The sequence below is a fragment of the Molossus molossus genome, unplaced genomic scaffold (assembly GCF_014108415.1).
Source record: "Molossus molossus isolate mMolMol1 unplaced genomic scaffold, mMolMol1.p scaffold_m16_p_10, whole genome shotgun sequence".
Lineage (NCBI taxonomy): Eukaryota > Metazoa > Chordata > Mammalia > Chiroptera > Molossidae > Molossus > Molossus molossus.
Genome location: NW_023425345.1, coordinates 47,697,645 through 47,711,782, shown reverse-complemented (window position 1 = coordinate 47,711,782; position 14,138 = coordinate 47,697,645). Strand labels below are relative to the sequence as shown.

The following is a 14,138-nucleotide window of genomic DNA, read 5'->3' as shown; positions in this document are numbered from 1 at the left end:
ATATTTATTTTTTTAATGTTTTTATTTTATTTTTTTAGAAAAAGAGAAAAGGAGAGCTAGAAACATCATGTGACAGAGAGATACATGGATTGGCTGCCTCCTGCACGTCCCCTACTGGGGATTGAGCTCAAAACCTGGGCATGGCCCTTAGTGGAAACTGAACTGGGACCTCTCAGTCCATGGGATGATGCTCAATCCACTAAGCAACACCAGCCGGGCATTATAACATATTTACAATGGCTACTTTGAAATCTTTGTTAAACCAACAGCTGTTCCAGCTCACTGGCAGTTTCTGTTGCCTGCCTTTTTTCTGGTCATACTTTCCTATTCCTTTGCATCTCTCATAATATTTTGTTTAAATCTGGACATTTTAGATACTATCTTATAGCAACTCTGGACACTAGTTGCCTCTGTTTGGGGTTTGTTACTGTTTGTTATTCACTTGTTTACTTAGTAATCGAATGGATTATTTTGGTGAAGTCTATTCTCCCACATTCCCTCAGTGTGAAGCCCCTAATATTCAGGAAGCACAGCCTTGGGTATTCCCAAAATTACCATAAGATGACAGTGGTTTTGGCAGGTCTCTTCCCCTGGTCAAACCCAGCTGTTAAGCACCACCATTTGCCAGCTGATTGCTCTACTGTTTTCAGCAATGCCCTGAAGCATAAAATGTTCCATAGACTGATCCAAACAAATCTGGGCTCCTTTGAAGGGATAGTTTCCAAGGTTAGTGCTTGTGTTTGAGATTTATTCTAACCCCAGGAGATCTCCTAGCAGCCCTTTATTTCCCTGGTCCTCTCAAACAAACAAGCCAGCCTATGGTTTATTTATCTCCAACGCATCCACCAATCTCTTCCTAACTGCCTTTCATAAATTCCACTGTTTTTGAGAGTACACTTATGCTTGAACTTCTCCACATACTATTGCAAATAAAGTTACTTCCTTTGGAAAAAATTCAGAATTCTCTATTTTATAATATGGTTCTTCCCCAGGCAAAGTTTGAGCCATGGCTCTGGAGTTGAGGGTAGGGACAGTAGTGCACTTCTGAGTGACAGCCGAGCTTTGGGCTCTGAACACGTGGTGGAGTGGTAAGCAGTAGCCTAAGTGGAACTGTTCCCTTAAGAGCTGGGGCATGGGTAATTGGGATACCAGTATTTTCAGTGGCACTGCGCACAACTAGAGTCTTGGTATCAGGAGTGAAAACCAGGCAGAAAAATTGAGCCCCTGTTTCTCAGCCCCATTTGCCTAGAACTTAGCCTCAGCAACAGGTAGCTGGGGACAAAATGAGAAATGCTGATTTCCTGCTCCTCTCAAGAAGATACCCTCCAACTATGTAGGAGGTGCAGAGGGAGGGAACCCCGTGTTCTCAGCTGCGTAAGTCTGGAGTGAAGTTTCCATCTTATTGAGCTAGGAAAAGGGAGAGAGGAAGCAAGTCTTGATTCAAATACCACAAATTTTGGCTGTTCTTGCCATTTTGAGTAGATTTTCTTTCTTCATTTGCTGTATGCCCCTGGGAAGACTTTAAATAATGGCTTTTTAAACATTAATTTATACCACTTTCACTGAGAAGTAGGTCCATAAAGAACCTCATGCTGACCTGCCAGAAGTGGGCTGTTTCAACAAAAGTTATACCTCAATGGTCTTTTAATGACTTCTTAATGCACCCCACCCCCCAAATAGGAGATGACTCTACCAGTAACAGAGGTAAAAATGTTTTCTCCTCCTACCCTCAACAACAAAGATGGATGAACTCTATTTTCACAGATATATCCCATATCACATACTACCACCCTCCCCAGAACCCAGAGTTTGTCCATGTTTTTAAAGACTTGCCATTTCTGTCCAGTCATTAGAGATTTCCCCATTTACTGAATTATTTAAAGCATGGGGAAAAAACTTGTTATTTTACATTAACTCTATAAGGAGCCATTTAAAGAAAAATTTTAAGTTATACTCCCCTAAATAGACCTTTTTTGTAAATAGAGATTTTTACCCTCCTGATTTTCCCAAAGAAAAAAATATCCATTTATTGAAACCAGACTTAAAGTTTGGCTTTAAGCCATTTCGGAGACAATTATTTGAATTTAACTACTAAGGGAAATCCCAAACATTTAAAACTACATTTTCTATAATAAATTAATGTTCATTACTACTGGAAATTCCAAGTTATCAAAAGGATCTAAATGATCAGTAAAAATATATTCAACGGGATTATTTTTCTGTATTGGTGAGAAGGGGAAGCAAAAAAACAAGCATGTTATTTCAAAGCTGAAATGACAAATAGTCTTTTTTTTTTATCCTCACCCGAGGACATTTTTCCATTTTTTGTTCAGGTAGAGTGGGAGGGAGAGAGAGGAACACAGAGAGAGAAACATCGACGTGAAAGGAACACATCGAGTGGTTGCCACCCGCACAACCGACCAGGGCCGGGGCCAAACTGCAACCGAGGTACGTGCCCTTAGCGGGAACCGAACCCAGGTCTCTCAGGACCGCAGGCCGACGCTCTAACCGCTGAGCCAAACCGGCCAGGGCAAATGACAAATAGTCTTACAGTAGAATACTAGAGTTAGCTGAACTATAGGGTAATCCATAAGACACTAACTAAATTCAATACTGAAATCTTTGGGTTAGCAGTAGATAAGTATATACAAGAAGGAATATATCTCATTTACTTACACTATCTTTAAAGAATGAAAACTATATATATTTTTTTCTTTATTGACTTTAGAGAGAGAGAAACATCGATTGGTCGCCTCCTGTATGCCCCCCACTGGGGTTCAGGCCCACAACCTGGGTATATGCTCTCACTGGGACTCAAACCTGCGACTTTTTGGTGCATGGATCAATGCTCAACCACCGAGCCACGCTGGCCAGGCAAGAATGAAAACTATCTATAAATGTGTGATGTAAAAACTGAAGAAAAAAAAATTAAAAAACAAAAGCATGAAGTTAAGGCATCTAAAAGTGTATCAACTGGAACCAATGAATTAATTTATAAATCATAAATCCCCAAAGCAAAGAGAACAGGTAAAGATAGTGGTTAAAATGAAAAAGTAAGACATCTACTTTCAGCCAGTACAGAATATCGTGATAAAATTTTATGTAAATTTGGATGTACAACAAAACGATAAAAGAACTGGAAATGGTAGCAATGAAAAAAATACATAAGATATTTTCTTAATATTTCAATCACTTTAAAAAATAACTTTAAAAAAATTAACTACCATGTAGTGCTTAGTTTACAACATATGTAAAGTAAAATATAAGAACATAATAGTACAAAGGGCAAAAAGAGAAATTTTAGTATTCTACTATAAGGTATACATCATATGTGTAATATCATTAGATGGTAAACTACAGTAAGTTAAAGCAACCACTAAAACAAAGAGTTCTAACTAATACACAAAGGAGATAAAACTGAACTATAAAAATATTCAACCCAAAAGAAGGCAGTAGAGGAAAAAGAAACAAAGGAAAAACAAATAGAAAACAACAGCAAGATGGTAGATTTAAACTTAACCAGATCACTAGTCACATTAAATGTACATGGTCTAAACACCCCAATTAAAAGACAGAGATTGTCAGATTAGAGGGGGGAAAAAAAAACACACAACTAGTGGTGCCTACAAGAAATGCACTTTAAATATAAAGACACAAATATGTTAAAAGTAAAAGAATGGGGGAAAATGCCTTGCTGATAATAGTCAAAAGAATGCTAGAGTGGCTAGCTATATTGATACTGAGGAGACAGAGGCAGGTTAGGTAGTTAGGGACTGTGAGAAGGGAAAGCTGAGACATGCAGGGAGTTTGAGAAGATGGAGAGCTCAGCACACAGGCGGGCAACTCAATACACAGTATATCTGGAGGTTTATTTGGACTTTACATATCTCAAAATAAAACTAAAATCAACATAGGCATTATGCCTCCAAGGCAGAAACTCCCAGCCCCCATTTATAGAAATGCAAATTAGAAGCTCCTGGAAGGAACACAGGTCAATTATATAACAACAACAACAACAAAAAAAACCCCAGAAAGGCTGGTTTCAAGCAAGGCAACAGGATTGCTAAATGAGTTCTGCAAAACTATAGAGTGTGTTCCTTATTGTAGATAGTGAGGTCACCTTAAAAAGGATTATAGAAAATAAAAATTGGACTTAGAAACCAAAAGCAATCATAGGGTTGCTCCAAGGGTGTTTCCCCTCCTCCTCACTTACAGTCTGGGAGAAGTTGAAATTATCAAAAAAGGAAAGCCACTAAGGCCCCTATACATGACCTAGGGTTGAACCCAGTCAGGTGGGAAACACAAGCTTTAAAATATGGATGCTGCTAAGGCAGAATTCCTTGAAAGGACCAATCAGAGGCTAGCAAGACATATATCTATCTATCCCTAGACAACAGAGCCCCACCAGCAACCCACTTGGGTCCCTTCCCTACTGCAGGGAATTTATCTTTCAAATAAACTTTCTTTTGATTACTCTTGGCAATGAACTCATTCTTCAATTTCCCAAGACAAGGAACCCGATCCCCCCCACTTGGTTTCAATATTAGGTAAAGTAAATTTTAAATAAAATATTACCAAAGATAAAAAAGGTCATTTCTTGGTCACAAAAGGGTCATTTTACCAAGAGCACATATGATCCTAAATGTTTATGTATAAAATTAACAGAGCTTAAAAAATACATCAAGCAAAACTAATAAACTACAAGGTGAAATAGACGAATCTACAATTATAGTCAGAAATTTAAATACTCATCTCAGTAACTGATAGAACAAGTAGACAGAAAATTAGAAAAGATATATTAGACTTTAACAACACCATCGACATATTTGACCTGATTGATATTTATAGACTACTTCAACAAAGAGCAACAGAGCATACTTTCTTCTCAAGTGCACACAGAACATTTACCAAGAGAGACCACATTCTAGGTCACAAATCAACTCTCAACAAATTTAAAGGGATTCAAGGCATAAAAATATGCTCTCTTGGGGGTGAGTGGTGGTGGGAAAAGGGGGGAATAAAGGGGTACACTTGCAATAATGTCAACATTAAATATTTTTAATAAAAAATGCTCTCTGATAACAATAAAATGAAATTAATATTCAGTAACTATCAATAATCAATAATGAAAAGATATCTGGCAAAAATCCTAAATATTTGGAAACTAAATACTTCTAAATAATCCATGGGTCAAAGAACTAATAAAGGAAAATTAAAAAGTATGTTGAATGGAATAAAAATAAAAATACAAAATATCAAAATCGTGGGGTGTCACTAAGGCATTTATTAGAAGGACACTGATAGTATAAAACAATCCATATGTATCACCATATGCAAAATTTAAGTCAAATGATGATACATTTAAATGTAAAACTAAAACTATATACCATTTTATAGTATATCAAATAATCACATTGTACAATTTAAATATATACAATTATATACATCAATTATTCTTCAGTAAAGTTTAAGAAAACCTAAAACTATTAAACACCTAGAGGAAGAGAATAGGAAAAAATATTTGTGACCTTGGGTTAGGTAAAGATTCCTTAGATATAAAATAAAAAGTATGGATCTTGGAATAAAAAAAAGATAAATTTATCAAATTAAAAAACTCCTCTTCACCCTAGTCGGTTTGGCTCAATGGTTAAAGCATCATTCTGAGGCCAGAAGGGTTGTGGGTTCAATTTCCAATCAAGGGCACAGACCTGGCCCTGGTCAGGGTCATGCAGGAGGCAACCAATTGATGCGTCTCTCTCATATCGGTGTCTCTCTCATCTCCATCTCTCTCTCTCTATCTCTCTCTCTCCCCCTCCTTCCCCTCCCTCACACTCTATCTAGATATCAATGGAAAAATATCCACAGGTAAGGATTAACAAATAAACAAAGAAAACTCTTCTTCTCATAAAAAAAGGATAAGCCACAGAATAATAAAAAAAATAAGTCACATATTTCATAATATTCAGAATATATTTTAAAACTCTCAAGTTGAATATAAGGAAAATCAACAACCCAATTTTAAAAAGTGTACAGAAAATTTGAACCGAGGCTTCATTCATCATGAGGGAAAAGCAAATTCTAATGATAGTAAGATATCATTACATACCTACTATGATAGCTAAAATGAAAGACTGACCATCAAGTGTTGGTGATAATGTGGATCAACTACAACTTTTTTGTTGTTGTTAATCATCACCCAAGGATATTTTTCCATTGATTTTTAGAGAAAGTGCAAGGGAGGGAGGGAGAGAAAGAGAGAGAGAACACTGGCGTGACAGAGAGACATCGATTGGTTACCTCCCACAGGACCCCAACCAACCTGGGCCAGAGATTGAACCTGCAACCCAGGCCCGTTCCCTCAACCAGGAATCGAACCCATGACCCCTGAGCCCCTGGGCCAAAGCTCTAACTGCTAAGCCAAACCATCCAGGGCTCAACTATAACTCTTAATACACTGTTGGGGGGATGTAAAATGTTACAATCACTCTGGAAAAGTTTGGCAGCTTCTTAAAAAGTTAAACATACACTTCCCATATTACTGAGCCATTTCACTCCTTTGGAAATGGAAGTGTAAATCTATTAAAAGGATAGTATACAAATGTTCATAGTGGCTTTAGTTAATAACCAACAATCAAGAAATAACCCAACTGTGGTATTATCCATACAACAGAATGCTACTACTTAGCAAGAAAACAAGAATGAACTTAATGAACTTTGAGACATGCAGCAGATGGATGTCAAAACAATTTTCCTGAGTGGAAGACAACGGACAAAAAAAAAGGGTACATATTTTATGATTTCATTTATATAAAATTTTAGAAAATGGAAACTAATTTGTAATTTAAAAAAATTAGTGCTTGTGCCCAGCTGGTGTGGCTCAGTGGTTGAGCATTATCCCATGCACCAAGAGGTCACCAGTTGGATTCCTGGTCAGGGCACATGGCCAGATTGTGGGCCAAATCCCCAGTGGGGAGCATGTAGGAGGAGACCAATTAATGTTGTCTCTCATCGATGTTTCTAACTCTCTCTCCTTATCCCTTCCTCTCTCTAAAATCAATAGAGAAAAAAAAATAGTGCTTGACTGGGGATAGGTGGGAAGAGGAAAGACATAAAAAGGAGCAGGAGACTTTTGAGGGTAATGAATATGTTCATTATCTTGATTGTGGTAATGATTTTACAGGTATATAGGTATGTTAAAATTTACCAAATTGTATACTTTATAAATATCAATTTTTTCATAAAGCTGTTTTTTTCCCCTTTATTGATTCTAGAGAGAAAGGAAGAGAGAGGGAGAGAGATAGAAACATCAATATGAGAGAACATTAATTGGTCTCCTCCTACATGCCCCCCACTGGGAAGTTGGCCCATAACCTGGGCATGTGCCCTGACTAGAAATCGAACAGGCAACCTCTCAGTGCATGGGTTGACGCTCAACCACTGAGCACCACTGGCCCGGCTATAAAGCTGTTTTAATAAACACACAGAGGAGAGAACAAAAAGACAAGCAGCAGTTTCTGAGAAACTATTTGTAAATCATGTATCTGACAGAGAATTTATCCAGAATATTTAAAGAACTCTCAAAATTCAATAAGAAAACAACTGCTCAACCGGTGTGGTTCAGTTGGAAGAGCGTGGGCCCATGTACCAGGAGGTTGCCAGTTCTAGTCCCAGTCAGGGCACATGCCCAGGTTGAGGGCTTGACCCCCAGTAGGGGGCGTGCAGGAGGCAACTGAGATTGATGTCTCTCTCCCTCTTCCTTCCTCTCTCTGAAAATTCAATGAAAACATATTAAAATAAAAATAAATAAACAAAGAAGAAAACAAATGAGCAGAAGGTTTGAATAGATACTTCACCAAAGAAGATATATAGATAGCAAATAAACATAAAAGATGCCTAACATCATTAGTCACTTAGGGAAATGCAATGACATACTACACAACTTTTAGCATGGCTAAAATTTAAAAACTAACAAGGATGAGAGGCAACTGCAACTCTTATACATTATTGATGGAAATTACAAACTGGTCCAGCCCTTCTCTAAAACAGCTGAGCAGTTTTTTATACAATTAAATATATATTTACTGTATAACCCAGCAATTTCACTCCTTGGTGTTTACCCAAATATAGTGAAAATGTAAGAATAATGTTTCCCAAACATCATTTTCATCAAACTGTTTTGCTAAAAAATAAACACCACAAACATTACATCCTCACTATGTATAGAATAATAAAGGTCAAACACCTTGACTTGATTTTCAAAATCTTCCACAATCTGGTTCCAATCTTTGATCCTATCTTACCTTCATTTACATAACTAAAATACCTTGTACATACCCTTAATTTCCTCCTTTCCTCATACCCAAAGCGACTATCTCCTCCCCAACCCTTCTTTTTTCTGTCTAAATCCAACCAGTCTTTGGATGCAAAGCTCGAGGCCTCTTCCATCAACTCCTCTCTACCCTCAGAACACAGTGGTTTCTTCTTTTCTTGCTTCCAATGACCCTTTCCAGCAATCATTCATTGATTCCTTTGGTCACACATCAACTCCTATGCATGCACTAATATGCACTGTATTATGATGACTATGATGAAGGGGCTATAAAGATACATAAAACTAAGTCCTTACCTCCTTGGGCTCACAGTTCAGTAAGAGAGAGACATGAAAAAAAGTCGTTATAGCAGACTTTAACAGGGGGAAAAGCGGGTTCATAAAGGATCACTTCAAGCTGTTTCGGGAGATAAGAAAAGGCTTTTTAGAGAAGGTGACATTTATGTTAAGTTTCAAAGATAGGTAGGAGTATATCAGGCAAAGAAGAGAAAGGAATTCCAGGCAAAGAAAACAGCACATGCAAAGACAGAGAGGCAAGAAAACTTGGCATGTTTAGAGAACTATAAATAGACAAGCATGGCTGGAGTTCAGAGTACATTAAGTCTACCAATACTTACTGACTGCCCATTTACCAAGCCTTAAAATTAAAAAAAAAATAAATAAAAAATCCATGTTATCTGTCCTCAAAGAATGTGCAAGGATATGGCACCCAGTTGATTGGCACAATTAATTCAAACAAAACAAGCACTGCTGAGCATTTATTCTGAACCAGATACCCAAGATAGATAGCAAAGATAAAGAAATAAAAGGCACAGCACCTGCTCTGAAGAAGCTAACATTTTAGCAGGAGAGACAGATAGATTTTAAGGTTTAATCTTTATAATAAAAGATTTGGAAAAAAAACAAACTTAAGTTATTAATAGTGCTCATCATTTCCCCTTTTTTGTATTTTCTAAATTGTGTACAATGAGCATGTGTTAACATACTTTGATAATCAAGGAACATAAAGTTTATATTTGAAAAAGTATAAAACTTGACACCTGATGGGTTGTTCTCAGTAAGTATCAAGTAGTCTCTGCTAATTAAAGTCTTAAAAGTTTTAGATTTGAAACTTTAGATATCCAAAATATGGCTAATACTTATCACCATCTCAAGAGCTACGAACCTCACTTGTACAAACCACCATCCTATCTTTTTTTTTCACCTGTATTATTTCATTTTTATTGATTCTAGAGAGAGCGGAAGGGAGAGGGAGAGAGAGCTAGAAACATCGATGAGAGAGAACATCGATTGGCTGCCTCCTGCATGCCTCCCACTGAGGGTCTGTCCCACAACCTGGGCACATGCCCTGACTGGGAATCGAACCAGCAACCTCTCACCTCTCGGCGTATGGGTCGGTGCTCAATCAATAAGCCACATCAGCTGGGCCACCTGAATTATTTTATCAGCCCTCTAACATGTTTCCTTGTTTCTGCTTCTGATCCCCCACTCCCCACCACAAACACACACACACACCTTCACCTATTTACAACAAAACACCCAAAAAGATCCAGATACAGCAATTCACTGCTCAAAATCCTCCAGTGACTTCAGTAAACGGCAAAGACCTTATAAGGGCCCTACCAAAATCTGGAAGCAGCGCTCTCTTCTCTCTCTGATTCTAATTTCCAACTTCTCTCCTCTTTGCTCATTACCCCTAGCCACTGTGACCTCTCTTTACTGTTTCTTGAACATATCAGGCATGCTCCATTGTTGTTTGTTCACTCTTACCCAGTTATCTACCTGGTTTGCTCATTCATCTCCTTTGAGTCTTTATTCAAATGTCACTATATAAGAAAGACTTCCTATTCACTCTGTCTAAAAATATAACACTCTCCCATTGGAAACCTATCTCCTTTATCTGCTTTATTTTTCTCCTTACATGTATTATTATCTGATATATACTCTGTTTTACTTATATTTTTTTATATCTGTCTCCTTTCCCTAGCTCCAAACAGGAAAATATTTTCTGTTTTCATCATTCATATGTGTCCATTACATAGAATATTGTCTAGCAAATGAAAAATGATCAGTCATTATTCACTGAATGAATGCATAAAAAGCAGTATTCTGCATCATAGTTAAAAAGTTGGTCTCTGGAGGCAGAAGACCTGGATTAAATTCTAGCTCCTCCACTTTGTAGTTACTGTAAGTTACTTACCCTCTCTAAATCTGTTTTCTTCCTCATCTATAAAATGATGGTGATAGTAAAGGATGGTTTTGAGGATCAGAATAATGCAGGTTGACCACAGTGTCTGACAAATACTAGGTGTTCAATAAATATTAGCTATTTCTATGATGATAATAAACATTCCTAACTGCCAAAATGCCTCCACTGAGTTATAACATCATTCCCAGTATCCATTTTTTTTTCTTTGAGAAGTAGTAGTTACCCTGCAAAATACCTAGATCTTCACATTCTAGTTTGAAACAAAATCAGTATTACTCTGGATCAACTCTCACTTTACACAAGATTCTATTCTACTGTAGCTTGTAAAGAGAGATGGGGAGACATTAGTGTCTATTTTACCTAAAAAATATTAAGTGCTATATAAAGTTGCATAAAATGCCATATTATCACAATATTAATACATATTCTACTACTAAAACTAACTCTTGGTGCTTGTTTCATAAAACCACACAAGAAAAAGTTAAGCAAGCTTAGGGCAGATCAATGTAATGCTATACCACCAACTCTGTATTTTAGAATTTTTCAGTTCTTTCAGAATTTCCCAAATTAGATTTTCCATTGCTGTGAGGCCCACCATATCCACCTGAGCTTATAAACACCTTCCCAGTGACAGGGGAATTCTGATTCAGGTCAACTACAATGTATCAAATGTTAAATTAGGAGCTTTAAAGATAAACAAATATTTAAAAAAAGTAAGTCCCTGACCCCAAGACTTTAGTAATAAAGAGCAGTGAATTATAATTCCCCAAACTAAACTATAATCCTGGCACTACTACTTATTAGCACCAATACTCAGAGGTTTTTCCTCATCTGTAAGACGGGATTATACCTATCTTGAAGAGTTGTAGTAAAAATCCAATAAAATGAATATTTGCAGAAATAAACTATATTACAACTGTACTGTAGCACACAAATTTTATTGTAAAAAGATACATTTCAGAATTTTTAAAATAAAAAGCCACAATTCCACAACTACCCCCAACAATATCTATATTTTGCTTATTTCCTTCAAGTCCTACCTTCATTTACTTTTAAAAAAAACTGTAATCATGTGCACTTGGGGGAAGACAATACAGCATGATCTTTCTAGAGCTTTATGGCCCAGGTTAAAATACTAGCTCATGAATTTACTGAAAGTCTTCGGGCAATATTCTTATATTCTTAACCCTATTTGTCCTGTATAACATAGGGATAATAACAACAGTACAGGAAGATGTAAAAAAGAAACCAGTTATTGTAAACCATTTATTACAATGCTTGGCACATGGTAAATTCAATAAACAGCTAAAAAACAAAAATATAAATATAAACTTTGTATTCTGCTTTTAAAAAAATTTAATATGATGTGTCATAAACCAAAAGTACACTATTATCTAAAGTATCATAAGATTATTTTAAAAGAACTCTTGCATACTTTATATTGACTATTTTAAAAATAAATCTCCCTACCATCCGTTGTCCAGATATTTTATAATGTATAATAGAATCCATCTATTGCTTCATACTTCCAGTAGAGGTCTCCATCTAAAAAATAATGTAGCAGACTGAAAACTTTAAAAATTAGTATTCTTGGTTATTAAAAAACACACATACAAAATTAGTGGCCCGCTTTATCAAATACACAAGTTTAAGTTTTTCTAAGCAAAACATTTAAAATAAGGAATATATGAAGTAAAAAGGGATTTTCCTCAATGACTATGATATGTTTTGCTATGGGTTCTCCAATAATACTCACCTGTCTTATATAAACATAATCCTTTGGACAGGAAGGGGAAGAGATAAGACTATTGCATATAAATGATAAATCAAGGGTGTATTTATCACTGTTACTAAACAACAATTTAATACCTATTCATCACAAATGGTATAAGTCAGTATAATCATCTTAATGTAAAAGTAAAGGTCACATTTTATAGTAGCAAAGAAATCTCTGACAATCTTCTATATCTATCCTTTTTAAATCAGAATTGAGTGGCTAGAGTACTAAAGGCAGCTCTATATTGACTTTTAGTTTCCCCTCCCCTCATTCAGTGATAGTAATCTTAGGCAAGTCAATTATCCTTATGTAGGCCTACCAAAAAAAATATATCCTTATTTATAGCCTACCAGAAAGCATGAGGCTAGCTCACCTTCTTAAAAATCCCTTCAGTTCTAAGAACAATGATGCTATGAATTGATAGATTCAGTAGCCATATCCAATTATGCCAACTACATATTTTTTGCTCCTATCTTAGTAATCTAAATTTCAGGCTCAGAAAGCTCTACTAGGCCTCTACAAAAGATTAATTTGCATATAATACTATTATCTACCTCAATTTAGCCCCTTAAATGTGTAAGACTTGATAAATACAGATAAGATTTGGTATCCCCAGGAAATGAACAAGAAACTACCAAATAATTTGCTTAAAGCTAATAAATAGTGTTGCACGCATGCACGTGTACACATACACACATGCACTTAAGCTAACCCCTATAGTTTATAAAGTTTATAAAGAGTGGGATAAAGATAAAGAGATGTTCTAACCAATTCTCAAAACTAGAAAGACTTCAATATCCAACTTATATGTAATTCTGAGGATCAATACAATGTAAAAACATAACACATTTAATTTAGTGATCATTGATTTAAATGGGGTCACCCAAACAGGCATATAAGATTTCTAATTGTAACTAAAGTATAAATTTGCTTTTCATTTCCACAGTGTGGATACCCTATAAAGATGACTTTTTAACTAAAATAATTACATCTCACCTTTACAATATAAAAAAATTAAGCAATGATCAAATCATAGTTTACAATAGTCTTAATATAAAAATCAAGCAACAAATTAAATTATTGCCTTGTTTTTGTATAATGAGTCTTACAATGGCCAGCAAAGAATGAAATAGCAAAGACTGCTTATTGGATAGATAGAACAGGAAAGATAATTTTCCTCCAGTTATTATTTAGCATTTTAGCTGATTTTATTTATATGTTAAATTCCTAGAAGAGGGGAAATAGTCACATTCAAATATAACCCAAACAATGGGATTTACAATTTTTAACATTTGACATTAGCTCCTCTCTTGAATTCAGATAATAAAGAAATAATTACAGATTTTAAAAATTAAAACCAAATGCTACTATATAAAACATTAAAAATATCACTAAATCTGATTTCTAAGTCCAGTAGTATTGTTCATTCAATAGACAAATACAGAAATACTATATTAGTAAGATATGTAGAATTAAGACTGAATCAAGAACACATAGCAGGCAGTGTCTTAATGAGAAAATACTAGATATATCAAACTAAGATCAGCATCAAGGCAAGGAAAAGATGCCCTCATCTTCTCAACTGTTAAGCAGTGGCCAACACAATTAGACCAAAAATAAATAAATAAATAAATAAATAAATAGAATTAAGAAAAGAAGTAAAACTACCCTTATTTCAGATGACATGCTAGTATTTCTAAGCTTTTTAAATCAATAATAAAACTCACAAAAACAGTAAAACAGGTATGGCAGATTATAATCTAAAAAAACAATCTTTCATATAAATAAATGATAACCAATCAGAAGACATACTGGAAGAGAAA

General features: G+C 35.5%; 1 protein-coding gene across 3 annotated transcripts in view; it reads right to left on the bottom strand.

Annotated features, from left to right (window-relative positions):
- Positions 1-14,138, bottom strand: part of ARID2 (AT-rich interaction domain 2) — a 179,970-nt gene that overhangs the window by 151,344 nt on the left and 14,488 nt on the right. The window contains exon 1 of one of the 3 annotated variants that reach the window (XM_036253037.1): positions 12,009-12,083. The exons of the other annotated variants lie outside the window; for them this stretch is intronic. The gene's annotated coding sequence lies outside the window, so the exon portion shown is untranslated. Of the gene's footprint in view, positions 1-12,008; positions 12,084-14,138 lie in introns of those variants that run through there. 3 annotated transcript variants of the gene reach the window in all.